Source organism: Rutidosis leptorrhynchoides, chromosome 2 (genome assembly GCF_046630445.1).
Source record: "Rutidosis leptorrhynchoides isolate AG116_Rl617_1_P2 chromosome 2, CSIRO_AGI_Rlap_v1, whole genome shotgun sequence".
NCBI classification, from domain to species: Eukaryota; Viridiplantae; Streptophyta; class Magnoliopsida; order Asterales; family Asteraceae; genus Rutidosis; species Rutidosis leptorrhynchoides.
This window is the reverse complement of record NC_092334.1, coordinates 582,700,410-582,719,229: the sequence shown is the minus strand read 5'-3', so window position 1 is coordinate 582,719,229 and position 18,820 is coordinate 582,700,410.

Below are 18,820 nucleotides of genomic sequence, written 5' to 3'. Positions count from 1 at the left end.
AATTATAAAAATGATTACAATATTAACAAAAATATTAAATGTATAAATAATTACAAATTACAAAATAATAAAAAATAATAAGTAAACTAAGGATGATATTGGTACCAATAGGGGTTCCACGCATAACCATAAGTGCTATAGAATGCTTCGGCAGGGTCATACGTAGGATATGGTGGCTGCATCTCTATCGACCAAGGAGGGAAGACGGGTTTCGGTGTAGGAATATAGTTTCTACCTATATGTTGGCAATGCGCTATGATCTGGTTCTGATGAACTTGCCAATCTTCAAATGCTCTCTGTCTAGCATTTTCGTATTCCTGAGAAGCTATAAACCTATGCATTTCTTGCATCTCATTCCCCCCTCCTACATTACCTTGTTCCTGGTTTCTCTCTACCTGTGGATGTCTACCATTGTATCGTACTGCGGCGTTATTTCGCCGCTTCAAAACTTTTGCACCATGGTATACATTTAAACCTATAGTGTCGCGGGGTTCCGGCTCTTCTACTAATAATCCCCCCCGACTTATATCCACACCGAGATATTCACCAATCAAAGTAATAAAAATACCACCTCCTATTATGCTATGTGGACGCATCCCCCGAACCATAGCTGATAAATAATATCCCACACAATATGGTATACTTACAGCGCTGTGTGGGTCTCGAATACACATATGGTAAAACAAATCTTGTTCATTTACCTTTTCTTTGTTTTTACCCCTTTGTGTAATCGAATTAGCTAAAAACCTATGTATTACTCTTAATTCGGCTCTATCTATATCCAAATAAGAGTAGTTTCCCCCTTTGAAACGGTGATGGCTTGTCATTTGACTCCACACACCGTGTGTATCAAAATTCTCATCTATCTTTCTACCGTTTAGTATTAATCCTCTACAATCGGCAGACGCTAACTCCTCAGGTGTATATATACGTAAAGCCTGAGCCATGTCCAGTAAAGACATGTGGCGCATCGAACCGCCTAACAAAAATCTAATAAAAGAACGATCGGTTAAACTAGCTACCCGATCATTCAACTCTATACTACATAACAACTCTTCACACCATACTTTATATACAGGTCTGCGTATGGTGAATAAACATATCCAGTCATTAAAAGAAGAATTACCATACCTCTGTACCAGTAATTCCCTAATTGGCCCGGCTAATTCTACAGCTTCCAAGGGTCCCCATTCTATGACCCTCGGTACCTCAACAACCTTGGAATGAAGAGTATGCAAACCCCGTTGATATTTTGGATAATCTATCCAAAGTCTGTCAAATCGCAGGTTCGGGTGCAACTGTTCCAAGTGCATATCTGAAAAGGTCATGACTGGATGAGGTACATCCTGCTTGTAGTAGTTATCTACCTCCTGTTGTTCCAAGTTCTCAGCAGGAGCATGGCGGGCTTGGGATGAAGATTCACCCCTTTCATTCTGCAAAACACATCAAACACAAATTTTGTGCATCCAAATATGCATTAGTGTCAGCAAAATCATCAATCAAAATAATTATAATGACATTATTAATTTATATCAAACTTAAGCTTATTTTCACATTTTTATCAAATCTACACTTTTTCAAATAAGCATATACGAAAATTTTCACCAAGTTCATAAGCATTCAACTCAAATAACATGTCAAAATAATCATTACTAGCAAATAAACAAGTCTCAAATGGCATTATCTTTCAAAAATCAAGTTCATGAATTTTGGACTTGAAAAAGTCCACTTTAATTTTCAAAATCATGTTTAGGCTCAAAGTTTGGATCATTTAACTACCTAGACATGTTACACTACTCAATTTAGTAACAATTCATGACAAAAATCGGCCATAACCTGTTTATATCAAAAAGCCCCAAATTGCTCAAGAACACAAACCCTAGATTATTCAAAATTTGAAGTTTAAGGCTTCTAATCATGTTAAACAGCATCAATCTAGGTTATACAAGCATAATACATAAACAATTTAAGTCTAATTACACTAAAAAGCATCAAAATCAAATTGGGTAAAAATTAGCTCAAGAACACTAAAATTCGAATTAAATGGTGTTTAGGTGTAGAAATTTACCGTTTTTCTTGAGTAGTTCTTAGATATCATCCTTCTCAACATGATTTTAGCAAAAAATTTGGTGATTAACGGTTAAAAATTGAGATTTTTGGAGGTGATTTTCGGTGGTTTTCGGGTTCTTTTTCGAGTGTTTATGCAGTGTGTTTGTGTGTGGGGGAGTGACTGATCGAGCAGCTCTTTTATTTTTTTTCTGGGTTTTGGACCCTCCGCGACTCGCGGAGGTTTTGCCCTGAAAACTCCGCGAGTCGCGGAGTTTACCCTTTTTTTTTTTTTTTTTTTTTTTTTTTTTATAATCTTTAACTTATAAAACAATTAAGAAATTAATTTTAAAATTTTGTTTCCCTTGTTATTTAGGACGAGGTCGTTTCGGATCGATGTCCTAGTCCGTCCCTCGACAAAATTTTAAAATTTGTCTTTTTGTAGCGATTGTTTTAAAAGCTAAGATTTTTGGGTTTTTTTAATGTTTTTGGCATACTTTAAATCAATAAGATTAAAAATAATAATAATAAAAGTTCTCGTCCCTCCCTCGGGTAAAGCAATTTCGGTTCAAAGACCTAGTCTTCAACTTACGACGAATTTTAAAAATCATATTTTTATCTTAATGAGATAAAGTAAATTTTTGTTTTTAAATTCACACAACATAAATATAAAATTCAAAATTAATATTAAAAATTCACACCAAACTCAAAATTTAAAATGCATAAAATTAAAAATTAATATTTTAAAAAAAATTAAAAATTCACACCAAACTTAATTTAAAAATTTATAAATTCATATCAAACTTATATTAATTTTTCAAATATTTACAATTTTAAATATATTGTTTTTACAAAGTTTACAATATTAATTTAAGATTTAAATATTAAGATTAAAAACATAATAAAATTAAAAATCTTTTTGTCTTTTTATCCCACTTTAATCAATCAAATATTATCAAAAATATGCGCCCCTCTTTTCGGTAAAGTAATTTCGGTTCCAAGACCTAATTTAACTCATGACGAATTTTTGAAATATTTTGGGTTGATTGATTAAAGATATTTATACCTTAAGAATAAACGTTAAATTTCGCAGTGATGTAATAAATTTTTGAACGATATCAATAATTTCGGTCGCCAAACCTAATTTTAGTCAATACCAATTTAATACTTTTTAGCGAACAAATTAGCGTTTATTATTAAAAGGTTAAAAATAAAAATAAAAATAAAAACTGTACAGACATACCTGTGAAATAGATTTCTTAGTTATATGATCTATTATATTCATAAGATAGTCGGTTTAATTGGTTTTCCATGGCTGCATAGGCGTAACCTCGAGCATTCATTGTCTTTTCTTCTAAACATATGAACGGTCCGTCTCTGCATAAAGTAACAAATTCGGTATTTGAATAGGTTTGATTATTTGAACATTTACCTCCATGTGACCATTTTCCGCATTTGTGACATCGTTCTAGGTGTCGTGCTCTTCTTTTTGCTGCGGATTTTGATTTTCCTTTACCAAATTGTAACTTATTATCTTCGCATCTGGATCCTTTTCTAACTCCGTCCATTCTTTCTCTGATTACTGATACTATTTCACTCGGGAGTATGTCATTATTACGTTTAGTGATCAAAGCGTGTAGCATTAGACCATGGTTTAGTTCACAGGCAGTCTTCATTTCGTAAAAACCTAAAAAAATAAAAATTCAGAATGGGGGGAGAAGACTAGTTCTTTAGGGTCTGCTAGGGAAAGACCATACGTGTTCCATTTTCGAGAACTACACGAAAACAGACAATCTAACTCTAACAGAAATACATATTATCCTTTAAAGACTTGATTCTCCCCACACTTAGTTAGCTGTGGTGTCGAAATTGTGATTAACTTCGTTGTCGACTTCCATCGGACCATGTATGTAATGTTTAACTCTGTGACCATTAACTTTAAATTCAATCCCATTTGAATTTATCAATTCTATCGTTCCGTATGGGAAAACTCTTTTGACTATGAATGGTCCAGACCATCTTGATTTCAATTTTCCAGGAAATAGCTTGAATCGTGAATTGAAAAGAAGAACTCTGTCTCCTTCTTTGAATTCTTTTGGACTTCTGATTCTTTTATCATGCCATTTCTTCGTTCTTTCTTTATAGATTAACGAATTTTCGTATGCTTCATGTCTTAATTCTTCTAATTCGTTTAGTTGACTTAATCGTAGACGTCCAGCTTCATGTAAATCAAGGTTACATGTCTTCAAAGCCCAAAATGCTTTGTGTTCAATTTCTACTGGAAGATGACATGCTTTTCCATAAACAAGTCTAAAAGGTGTGGTTCCAATTGGAGTTTTGTAGGCTGTTCTAAAAGCCCAGAGTGCATCTTCCAATTTAATGGACCATTCCTTTGGATTTGATCCTACGGTTTTCTCTAGAATACGTTTTAAAGCTCGGTTGGTATTTTCAACTTGTCCACTTGTTTGTGGATGATATGCGGTGGAGATTTTATGAGTTACTCCATATCTTTTAAGAACTTTCTCAAGTTGATTATTACAGAAATGAGTACCCCGATCACTTATTAAAGCTTTCGGTGTTCCAAACCTTGCAAAAAGGCGTTTCAAAAAGTTGACTACAACTCGTGCATCGTTAGTTGGGAGAGCTTGTGCTTCCGCCCATTTAGATACATAATCAATGGCTACGAGTATATATAGATTATTATGAGATTTTGGAAATGGACCCATAAAGTCAATACCCCAAATGTCAAATACTTCACATACTTGGATGACATTTTGTGGCATTTCATCACGTTGACTTATTTTTCCGGCCCTTTGACATGCATCACAGGATTTGCAAAGAAGGTGTGCGTCTTTGTAAATTGTAGGCCAATAGAATCCAGCTTCATAAACTTTTCTTGCTGTTAGTTGAGGCCCATAATGCCCTCCTGTTGGTCCTGTGTGACAATGGTTTAATATTTTACTAGCTTCATCTCCAAATACACATCGGCGTATTATTCCATCGGGACAACTTTTAAACAGATGTGGATCTTCCCAGAAATAGTGTTTTATATCACTGAAGAATTTCTTTCGTCTTTGGTATGATAATCCTTTTTCAAGGAATCCACATACTAAATAATTTGCATAGTCTGCAAACCATGGGATTTCTTTATAATCTATCTTCAATAGATATTCATCAGGAAAGTTGTCTTGTATGGCCGATTCATTCAGAACTTCTAATTCGGGATTTTCAAGACGAGAAAGATGATCAGCGGCGAGATTTTCTGCTCCTCTTTTATCTCGGATTTCAATATCAAACTCTTGTAAGAGTAAGATCCAACGGATTAATCTTGGTTTAGCATCTTGTTTTGAAAATAGGTATCTAAGAGCAGAATGGTCGGTATAGACCACCGTTTTTGCTAGAACGAGATATGATCGAAATTTGTCAAAAGCAAAGACAATAGCAAGGAGTTCTTTTTTAGTAGTTGTATAGTTCGTTTGTGCTCCTTGTAATGTCTTACTAGCATAATATATAGGTTGAAATCGTTTTTCAATCCTTTGTCCTAAAACGGCTCCCATTGCAAAATCACTTGCATCGCACATTAGTTCAAATGGTAGATTCCAATTTGGTGTTATCATGATCGGTGCATTAGTGAGTTTTTCTTTAAGAATATTAAAAGATTTGATACACTCATCTGAAAAGATGAATGGCGCATCCTTTTCTAGGAGTTTATTCATAGGAGTGGCAATTTTAGAAAAATCTTTTATGAAACGTCGGTAAAAACCGGCATGCCCTAGAAAACTCCTAACTCCTCTAACATTGGTGGGATGTGGAAGTTTAGCAATTACATCTACTTTAGCTCTATCCACTTCAATTCCTTCTTTTGAAATTTTATGTCCAAGAACGATGCCTTCTTTAACCATGAAATGGCATTTCTCCCAATTAAGTACTAGATTTGATTTTTCGCATCTAATTAGCATTCGTTCCAGATTAACTAGACATGATTTAAATGTATCACCGAAGACTGAAAAGTCATCCATGAATACTTCCATGCATTCTTCTATCATGTCATGAAAAATCGCCATCATACACCTTTGAAAGGTTGCAGGGGCGTTACAAAGTCCAAATGGCATGCGTTTGTAAGCAAAAGTACCATAAGGGCACGTGAATGTGGTTTTCTCTTGATCTTCGGGTGCTATTGGAATTTGAAAATATCCGGAAAATCCATCTAGAAAACAATAGTAACTATTTCCGGCTAATCTTTCCAACATTTGATCTATGAAAGGTAAGGGAAAGTGATCTTTTCTGGTGGCGTCATTTAATTTTCTATAATCAATACATACACGCCATCCTGTTACAGTCCTAGTAGGAATAAGCTCATTTTTCTCATTTGTGATGACAGTCATGCCACCCTTCTTAGGCACGCATTGAACTGGGCTTACCCATGGACTATCAGAAATTGGATATATCAAACCTGCATCTAGCAGTTTAATAATCTCTTTCTTAACTACATCTTGCATATTAGGATTTAGTCTTCGTTGGCGTTGCACATACATTTTATGACCTTCTTCCATAAGGATTTTATGTGTGCAATACGAAGGACTTATTCCTTTAATATCATGAATCTTCCATGCAATGGCTGGTTTATGAGCTTTCAACACAGAAATGAGTTGTGATTTTTCATTTTCAGTAAGAGAAGACGATATTATTACAGGTAATTCAGATTCACCATGTAAATAAGCGTATTCCAAATGGTTTGGAAGTGGCTTTAACTCTAATTTCGGAGGTTCTTCTATCGATGATTTATATCGATATCTGTCTTCTTCTTTTAGCATTCGAATTTCTTCTGTTGTTGGTTCATATCCATTAGCTATAAGTGTAGCTAACATTTCAGCTTCATCAATTGGTTCATTACCTTCTCCTAAAGAACATTCTCCTGTTCCTTGTAATTCTGGAAATTCTTCTAATAATTCTGCATGTGCATCTATAGTTTGAATATAATAACATGTATCATCTGCAGATTGTGGTTGTTGCATTGCTCTATCAACTGAAAAGGTAACACTCTCATCCTCTATACTTAGGTTCAGTTTCTTACCGAACACGTCTATCATTGCTTTAGCCGTGTTTAAGAATGGTCTTCCTAATATGAGAGGAACTTGAGAATCTTCTTCCATGTCCAAAACAACAAAATCTACTGGGAATACTAAAGTACCAACTTTAACTAGCATGTTCTCCATTATCCCTCTAGGATATTTTATTGATCTATCGGCTAGTTGTATGCTTATTCTGGTTGGTTTCAATTCTCCAAGGTCTAGTTTAGCGTATAGTGAATACGGCATTAGATTTATACTAGCACCTAAGTCTGCCAATGCTTCTATTGAACTAAGACTACCCAGAAAACATGGAATTGTGAAACTTCCTGGATCAGATAGTTTTTCTGGTATCTTATTCAACAGCACTGCTGAACAATTAGCATTCATAGTAACAGCCGAGAGTTCTTCCATTTTCTTTCTATTCGTGATTAGATCTTTCAAGAATTTAGCATACCTTGGCATTCCTGAAATCACATCAATGAAAGGAAGATTTACATTTATCTGTTTAAACATATCCAAGAATTTGGATTGCTCGGCTTCAAGTTTTTCTTTCTTCATTTTACTTGGATAAGGAAGTGGTGGTTGGTATGGTTTAACATAAGGTTTATCCTTAACTGTGTTATCTTCATTAACCTTTTCAACTACTGGTTCTTTTTCCTTATCTTGATCAGGTTGTGGTTCTTGTGGAGTAGGAATAGTTTCATCAGAAGTTACAGGTATTTCAGGTGGTTTAAGTGTTGTACCACTTCTTGTGGTAATAGCTTTAGTTGTTTCATTCCGGGGGTTAGCATTTGTATCGCTTGGTAGACTTCCGGTTTTCTTTCACCTATTAACCTTGCTAGGTTACTCACTTCTTGTTCCAGATTTTGAATAGAAGCTTGTTGATTTCTAAATGCTTGAGCATTTTGTTCATTGGTTTGTTTTTGAGATGTGAAAAACTGCGTTTGAGTTTCAACTAGCTTCATCATCATATCTTCTAAATTCGGCTTTTTATCATCGGTTTGTTGTGGTGGTTTGTTTTGAAAATTAGGTCTTTGCTGATTATAAGTATTATTGGATACTTGTTGATTGCTAGGACCTTGTTGGTTGTTGTATGGAATATTTCGGTTATAATTCTGGTTTTGATTGTAAATCGGTCTTGGCGGTTGATAATTATTCTGATAATTATTTCCAGGCCTTTGGTTTATGTATGAAATATTCTCTCTTTGTTCCATTGTTAATTCAATACTGAGACAATCTTTTGTCAAAGGTGGTCCTCCACACTGCTCACAACTAATTCGTATTGCATGAATATCCTTAGTCATCTTTTCCATTCGTCTCTCGAAAGCATCTATCTTTGCGGAAATGGAATCTAAGTCATGGCTAGAATCGGCTCTAGCTGCTTTAGATGATCTAATGATATCTTTTTCTTGGTGCCACTCATGTGAGTGGGAAGCAGTATTATCAATAATTTTGTAAGCATCAGTTTCGGTTTTCTTCATAATAGAACCACCAGCTGCTATATCTATGTCTTTTCTTGTAGTGATGTCGCATCCTCGGTAAAATATTTGTACTATTTGACAGGTGTCTAAACCATGTTGCGGACATCCTCTTAGTAACTTTCCATATCTTGTCCACGCCTCATATAGAGTTTCATTTGGTTTCTGTGTGAACGTAACAATTTCTGCTTGAAGTCTTACGGCTTTAGATGCAGGAAAAAATTGTTTAAGAAATTTGTCAACTAAAACATCCCATGTATCAATCGCCCCTTCAGGTAACGATTCCAACCAATCTTTGGCTTCTCCCTTTAAAGTCCAGGGAAATAACATGAGATATATCTGTTCATCCTCCACTTCTCGGATTTTAAATAGTGTGCAGATCCTATTAAAGGTACGTAGATGTTCATTTGGATCTTCCTTCGGCGCACCACTAAATTGGCATTGATTAGTCACCATGTGTAGAATTTGTCCTTTGATTTCATAATCTGGCGCATTAATGTCTGGATGAGTAATTGCGTGACCTTGGCCAGTGCGTTTAGCTCTCATTCGGTCTTCCATACTTAAAGGTTCTAGATTCTCCATAATTGAATTTGTTGAATCGGTATCACTGGATGATTCTGATTTAATAGTTCGTTCCTCAACAATCTCTGTTTGAATGATTGGTGGTTCCGGAGGAAAGTTTAATGGTTCAGGATCTACGAACCGTTCCTGAATATTTTCTGGATTCTCAATTGTGAGGTTTGTTTCAAAAACTGGATTATCGGAAATTTGAACTGAAGTACTTGGTCGACTGGATGACGATTCTAAAGAAAAATCAACGGCGGTTATATTTGTTAAACGATGTCTTGATCGAGTTACAGGTGGTGAACGTACAAAAGGTGATGAACGTCTTGCTCGGTGCATTCACTGAATATCCTATTAGTTTTAAAAAGGAAAGAAAAATTATAATAAGTTATCCAATCAATAGACTTTTCTGATTTTGCCCACGTTTCGAATAGCCAAAAGATGCAGCAGAGGGGCAGGATTCGTTTGGTCTCAATATAATTGAGGACTGTTTGGCTCCAATAACCCGGTCCACGTACAAATCCAACTATTACTACGAACCAGAAAATTTTGATGTCTATCAATTTAACCACTTAAAATAAATTTTCGTAATTTTAAGAAATTTAGATAAGAAGTAGAAAAAAATTCTAAGTCCTAAAACTAGAATAGCGAGAAATAAGAGAGAAAAAGAGTTTGTCGATAAAGGTTGAAAAAGAAAAAATGGTTGAAAAATAAAAGATGACGGAAAAATAAAAGAAACTTATAAAAACTTAAAAATACTTAACTAACCTAACCTTATTACTACAACTAACTTAAAATTATAATCGCAAATTGAAATTACTAATTGTAATGATAATTGGTACATAGTAAAAGGTGTAAAAATATTAAAGCTTACAGGAAAAACTAAATCCCAAATGGAAATAACTTAAAAAGAAACTAAAACTTAAAAAGGCGTCGCAAAATTCTAAAGCACCTAAATCTTAGTCTAAAGAAAAAGCACTTAAGGAATTCTACGGCAAAGCCTAAAAATCTAGGATTAAAAATAACTATAGCAAAAACTAAGTTTAAAATTAATTATGAGCTAAAAAATACAAATATTACGCTACAACGATTAAAAAGGTACAAAATATAAAAATATACAAAAAGTTGTAAAAATTACAATTTTTATAAAAATATTATTTTTATATTATTTATTTAATAAAACTATTAATTTTATAATTTAATAAAAACTTAATTAATACTAAATACATAAATAAATAAAAAGTAAAATTAAAATTAAAACTAATAATAATAATAATACAAATTAGGTAATAATAATAATTAATATTAATAATATCCCGTAATTAATGCTCGATTAGGGCTTCCTTGTCGCCTGTCAGAAACCCTCCGCGAGTCGCGGCAAATAAAGAAGAAAACCCCGCAAGTCGCGGGGTTCAGGAATTCAGTTGACAGCTTTATCTTTTTACGCGTTTTTCTTTTTTTTTTTTTTTTTTTATTTTATGTTTTCTGTTTTTAATTTAAATAAACGATTTTAAAATAAAACTTATATTTTTATAAACTAAAATAGAAATAAAGAAACTTTATAAAACTTAAATATTTAACAAAATCTTAAAAATACTAATATTTTTGTTTTTTCTTTTTATATTTTTGAATAATTAAAACGTATTTTTACAAACACGACTTTTAATAAAAGTAACTAAAAATCTTTTTTTTTTTTTTTTTTTTTCTATTAGCGTTGCGCTTCCGGCTTTTAAGATAGATCCCCGGCAGCGGCGCCAAAAATACTTGATGTCGAACGAGGTGTATATAAAATAGTTATTATTTTACTAGGAAAATACTATTAAATACGATACAATTTTACACAAGATATTTATTTATTTATAGAATGGATATACTTAAACCTTGCTACAACACTTATAGGCAGTGTACCTAATCGTACAGTAGTGTAGTTTTTAGTAAGTCCGGTTCGTTCCACAGGGAAATCTTTAAACAAAGCTCAACGCTATATTAGTTTACTTTTATTAAAAATACAAATATATATATAAGTAATATTATTATTATAAAGGGGGTTTTTACCGTTTAATGACCGGTTTGTCGATTTTAAGACTTTAGTCGCAGTTAAAACCTAATGTAAAATATAAAATAAATACAAGACTTAAATTAAAGCGTAAAGTAAATAACGATAATGAAATTGCGAATAATAAAAATGCGATAAAATAAAATTGCGATAATTAAAAAGTACGATAATTAAAAGTGCGATTAAATAACAATAAATAAAAGTGCGATAATTAGAAGTGCAATTAAATATAAAATAAAGGAAATTAAATATGAAATAAAAGAATTATGCTTATTTAAACTTCCGTAATCATGATGTTTGACGTGTTGATTTTAGTTTTATGCCCATGGGTTAATTGTCCTTTGTCCTGGATTATTCAATATGTCCGTCTGGTTTTTGTCCATAACAGTCCATCAGTCATAAATATAAATTGCAAGTGTCCTTGTCAAATTATTATTATACCCGAAGATAAATATTCCAACTAATTGGGGATTCGAATTGTAACAAGGTTTTAATACTTTGTTTAATGAATACACCAGGTTATCGACTGCGTGTAAACCAAGGTTTTACTACTTTGTTAACAATTACACCAATTACCCTTGAATGTAATTTCACCCCTGTTTTGATTATTCTAGTGGCTATTAATCCATTCCCGTGTCCGGTTAAATGAACGATTATTCGTACATATAAATACCCCGCCCATCGTGTCCGATCGAGTGTATATGGTAATTTATAGGGACGCCCAATTGTAAATCTTTATATTAACATTAACAAACTTTCATTTAGTTAAACAAATATAAAGCCCATTAATAGCCCATAGTCTAATTTCCACAAGTGTCGTTCTTTTGTCCAAACCCCAATTATGGTACAAAGCCCAATTACCCAATTTTAGTAATTAGCCCAACATCATGATTACTTCGTTTTAAATAAGCATAATAATAACTTAGCTACGAGACATTAATGTAAAAAGGTTGAACATAACTTACAATGATTAAAAATAGCGTAGCGTTACACGGACAGAATTTCGACTTACACCCTTACAACATTCGCTAACATACCCTTATTATTAGAATTATAATTAAAATTAAAATATAAATTATAAATATAAATATATTTACGTATGAAGAGGAAGAGAAAAAGATGATTAAATTTGATCAGAATTCGGTTGGCTTTATAGCCAGACTTGAAAATTGGGGCTCCGCGACTCGCGGCAAAATGGCCTTAAAACTCCGCGAGTCGCGGAGAGATATTTACAGCTCACACCCTTGGAGTTTCCTGCTGCCGACGGTTTTTATTATATATATATAATATATATATAATTAATATAATTAATTATATATTATATTATATTTATATACATAGTTAACTTGTAATTTTTAGTCCGTTGCGTCGAGCGTTAAGAGTTGACTCTGGTCCCGGTTCCGGATTTTCGAACGTCCTCGCGTACAATTTAATATCTTGTACTTTGCGTTTTGAATCTTGTACTCTTGTGATTTCGAGACGTTTCTTATCAATAATTGGAACCTTTTTGATTGTCTTTTGTACTTTTGAGCTTTTTGGTCGTTTGCGTCTTCAATTCGTCGAATCTGTCTTTTGTCTTCACCTTTTATTATTTAAACGAATATCTCTTGTAAATAGAACAATTGCAACTAAAAGCTTGTCTTTCTTGAGGAATAATGCTATGAAATATATGTTCGTTTTTAGCATTATCATAAGCATTTTTGTTAAGTAGAAGTATTTTGATAAGTGTATTGAAGTCTTTCAAAAGTGTATAAATACATATTAAAACACTACATGTATATACATTTTAACTGAGTCGTTAAGTCATCGTTAGTCGTTACATGTAAGTGTTGTTTTGAAACCTTTAGGTTAACGATCTTGTTAAATGTTGTTAAACCAATGTTTATAATATCAAATGAGATTTTAAATTATTATATTATCATGATATTATCATGTATGAATATCTCTTAATATGATATATATACATTAAATGTCTTTACAACGATAATCGTTACATATATGTCTCGTTTAAAAATCATTAAGTTAGTAGTCTTGTTTTTACATATGTAGTTCATTGTTAATATACTTAATGATATGTTTACTTATCATAGTATCATGTTAACTATATATATATCCATATATATGTCATCATATAGTTTTTACAAGTTTTAACGTTCGTGAATCACCGGTCAACTTGGGTGGTCAATTGTCTATATGAAACATATTTCAATTAATCAAGTCTTAACAAGTTTGATTGCTTAACATGTTGGAAACACTTAATCATGTAAATAACAATTTTATTTAATATATATATAAACATGGAAAATTTCGGGTCACTACACTTATCTCCCTCAATGTAATGTTTAAAATTAGCATTTAGCCCAAAACGCACACCAGTTACCAAACAAAACTCACGTCTACCACACCTAATATTTTAATCAGAAGTCACTCTAAACCACAATTCTTCCGGCTCCTCTTTTAGTTTGCATTCATCTGGTCGAGAAATCTGATTCTGGAGTAAAAAATGGATATAACCAGGGTCGGTGTGCTCACACTTTATATCTAACCAATAACGAAAGCAAGTGTTGTCGAATAGTTTTCTTTGTTGAGTACTTAGTCTACTCCTAAAAAATTTGATTCTATTCATCTTGTTCCGACATGTAATTTTTGCTTCAAAGTAATCCCCATGTACTAAATCCTGTGTCATACTCAAATTGTCAAAACACATATTTTGCTTCAAACAAATGTCATACTCAAATTGTTAAACACATATTTTTGGAAAACGGAAAATTTATGCTACATAAGTTATATTTTTTTCTAATTATGCTTGACGAAAAATTAGCATAGATTCAAACAAAAATTGTAGAACATTCATGTAGAAAAAAGATCAAAAATTGTAGAACATTTATCACAGCATGAAAGTTACGAATAAATACATTTTAGGACTCATATACAAATTCACACACGTTCAACATGAACTACAGTACAAATTCACACACATTCAACATGAACTACAGCACAAATTCACACACATTCAACATCAACTACAGTTAATCTTCTAAACAGTTTCACACACATTCTACATGAACTACAGTTAAACTTCTAAACAAATTCACACACATTCAACATGAACTACAGTACAAAAATAACTTGTATACAAGGTGTTCGATGAAATGATTGACACAAAATATACAAAAAAATCATCAAAAAAATTTAGTAATCTTATAAAAGCACTTATATATCAACAATATGATACATTAAGATGAATACAAAGTTTGACTGTAATGCCTCGGTATCAGACATAGTTGAACGTGTGTGAATTTGTATATGCTAATCGGTATCAGACAAGTTCTATCCTCCAACCGAACGTTGTAATGCTAATGAATTGCACTTTTTGTTTATAGATTTTAGGAAATTAAGTAGTTAAAATGAAATCTGTGTTTTAGGGTTTGGATTTTTGATTTGATTTTTGCAAACTTACTGTTCTGATTCGTGTTTTTTCCCAAAATACTGCTAATGTAAATGATCGCCAAATTTATGAAAAAAGTTCACAATAGGTCGTTGATTTAATATACATGATTCTTTAATAGTCCCTGTAATATTTAGGAAAGTTTCATAAACGTCCCTGTCATATGTTTAAGTTGAAATACGAACAAAAAATTTGAAATTCGAACACTTCTACATTATATGTTCATTCATTAACTTAAGGGTTCTACATTTTAATTTAACATTATTTGTAAAAATATAAAAGGATGAAAACATAGTTGAACGTGTGTGAATTTGTATATGCTAATCGGTATCAGACAAGTTCTATCCTCCAACCGAACGTCGTAATGCTAATGAATTGCACTTTTTGTTTATAGATTTTAGGAAATTAAGTAGTTAAAGCGAAATCTGTGTTTTAGGGTTTGGATTTTTGATTTGATTTTTGCAAACTTACAGTTCTGATTCGTGTTTTCCCCAAAATACTGCTAATGTAAATGATCGCCAAATTTATGAAAAAAAGTTCACAATAGGTCCTTTATTTAATATATATTATTCTTTAATAGTCCCTGTAATATTTAGAAAAGTTTCATAAACGTCCCTGTCATATGTTTAAGTCGAAATACGAACAAAAAATTTGAAATTCGAACACTTCTACATTATATGTTCTACATTCATTAACTTAAGGGTTCTACATTTTAATTTAACATTATTTGTAAAAATATAAAAGGATGAAGACATAGTTGAACGTGTGTGAATTTGTATATGCTAATCGGTATCAGACAAGTTCTATCCTCCAACCGAACGTCGTAATGCTAATGAATTGCACTTTTTGTTTATAGATTTTAGGAATTTAAGTAGTTAAAGCGAAATCTGTGTTTTAGGGTTTAGATTTTTGATTTGATTTTTGCAAACTTACAGTTTTGATTTGTGTTTTCCCCAAAATACTGCTAATGTAAATGATCGCCAAATTTATGAAAAAAGTTCACAATAGGTCCTTGATTTAATATATATGTTTCTTTAATAGTCCCTGTAATATTTAGGAAAGTTTCATAAACGTCCCTGTCATATGTTTAAGTCGAAATACGAACAAAAAATCTGAAATTCGAACACTTCTACATTATATGTTCTACATTCATTAACGTAAGGTTTCTACATTTTAATTTAACATTATTTGTAAAAATATAAAAGGGTGAAAACGGAATAAAAATATAATATGGGGACGATTTAAGTAAAATTCTACGGTTAAAAGTGACGGTCAAAATCATAAAACACAAGATCTACAAAAAGACCCTATTTCTACAAAAACCCCTCTTTCTACAAACCCTAATTAAATTAAATTCAACTTTAATTCAAAATTCATCATCTTGTTTCAACGATTATTCTAATGGCGACAACTAATGAAGTAATTGAAGGCAGTGTGATGAAGCTTACAAAGAAAAATCCATGGAATTACACACCTCCTAGTAACGTAAACCGACCAAAAGAAATCACTCAAAACAAACAAATTCAAGTAAGTTTAAATAATCAAGTTGCTAACACATCAGTTCCAACTCGTGAAAAAACCAAAGGTTATAAACAAATGATAAGTTGTATGGAATCACATCCTTTGAGTTTAGCTTTTTTTGAAGACATTTTGATTATTCCAGAATTTTTAGCAGAGTTTTGGTATACATGTTCACTTAGTGAAGATGGTACAAGTTTTACTGGTACAATATTAGAGGGTAATCGAAGATTTTCAATTGATCAATCTGATATAAGAATTATTTTAGGGCTGCTTGATAGTAGAAGTTTTAATGCAGTTCCTAATAAGAAGGAATATGAACCAATTTTTTCAAAGGTAGGATTTACAAGTCGTCCAGATGGTAGAATTACCACTAAGTGTTTTACAAATAGGTGGAGGTTTCTGGTTGTAACTATTAATAGATGTTTAACATATAAAACTGGAAGTTCTGATATCTTAAACCAGTTTGGGATTTTAGTTTTAAGTTCTTTTATTGATGGGTTAGATATTGACTATGCTAAACTGTATTTTGAAGAGTTTGCTAGGTTACTGAAAGAACCTACTAAGTGCTATCAAGTTCCTTTCATTAGACTTTTGTCATTAATTTTTCAATATAAGTTGGGTAAGAAACAGTATGAGGAGTTTCTTGAATCAAAACATACATGGAGAATTGAATCAATGGACAAATCAGTGTTTCACGATATTGATGACAAGGAGTCTAAATTAACGACGCATATGACTAAATGGCTTAAAAAGAAATATGAAGTACCTGTTGTTGATGATGAAGTAGATCATACTGTCGAAGGAGTAGCGCAAGCGGTATGTAAAAAAACACAGTTTATTATATTTTTATATTCACAATTTACTGTATTATAAAAACTATTGTATAAAAATTTATTCTATGATTCCTAAAAAGAAAAAAAAAATTCTGTCCAGTTGTTGACGATCGATGATGTCAGAGATCAAAGTCAAGACATAATTGTGGTAAATGATGAAATGACAAATGTAGAAGACCATGAAGAAGCTAGTGTGGTCAATGCTGAAAAACAATCAAGTGAACAATTTGTTCACATCCCTGTTAATGAAGAGGATCATTCTGATCCTAATGAAGAGGATGTTTTTTTTTGAAGTTCAAATAAAACCAAATTCAACAAAAAAGAAAAAACCTAATGTTATGACTGTAATCGGTAATTTGGAGAAGAAAGTAGAGACGCTCATTAAAGACGTAAATAATGTGAAAAATGATATAAAAGACGCTACTGATAAGGTTAGAAATTTAAAGGGAAGAGTTGATGAAATTGAGAAAAAGAACAGTGTATCTGAGATTGTTTTGAGAACATCTGTTTCTGGAGTTGAACAAAAAGTTGGAGTTTTGGAGTCCAAGGTGAAAATGATCAATGATGTACATAATAAGGTATTGGATGTTCAGGTTGATATTCTGAATTTAAAAGACAATCTACAGAATGAGAATAAAATAAAGACGATTGATGAGTGTGTTGATGCTACAAAGTATGATCCTATGAAGAAGCTCATTGTATTGGATATAAACGGATTGCTTGCCAAAATTACATTTTGCCAAAATAGCATTAAAAATGAAGATTACAGAACCGGCAACAACTCTAGTAAGTCTTACAAAATCTATTTTTTATTATTTATGTTAAAAAAAATATTTGTCACTTGTCAATTTAATTTAAATAACATTTCAGTGTTTAAAAGACCATACTGCAATGAGTTTTTGAATTTCTGCTTCAACAAGTTCAATGTGGGGATTTGGACATCACGAGAAAGGTAATCATATGATATATAATGTAGTTATATATTATGTTATGTAAATTAAAAGAAACTTACAAATATTTAATGTGAATTATATACAGGCATAATATGGAACTATAGTTGGATATTTGATGAAATACAATAAAAATTGATTCATATTCTGTTGGGTAAGTATATACATCCTGTTTAAAAAGTTTAATGATCAGATTTTTATAATGTAGAACTTGATGTTTTAAATACTGTTTTACATTCTCTTTTATGCTTATTATGTATAAAAAAGTTAACTTTTTACATACTTCATACTATGAGAATGTTTCCTTTTGCAGGATCAAAAAAAATGTTTTAAAATAACAAACAGAAATCACCCAGACAAAGAAAAAAAGGTATTTGTTGTTCAAACCGCTTCATTTGTTGTGGGATAATCATGATAACGAACTTCCATGGAAACCAAGGGAGTATAATGAAACCAACACAGTTCTAGTTGATGTCTCTCCAAAAAAGGCAATACTGAATCCAGTAAGTTGTATTTGTTATGTAATTATTTATTTATTCATTATTAATTTGGAATGTTAAAACTTATATAAAAAATGTCTGATAATTGCAGAAATACACCGCGGTGTTCCCATACCCTTACAACCAGGTTGATAAGCAAGATTATGGTATAGGTAATTGATTATATTGATTTTTATATTTTAAATTAGGTAGATATAATTAAAAAAATATTTTAGAAAACACTTATAAAAATATATAAAAAATTTAAATTCAATAATCTGGACAGGTCCTGGCGGTGATTTTTGCAATTACCTTGATTTGCTGGCAGCAGCCGATACTGTTAACAAATTTATTGAACGTACGAATTTTGGAC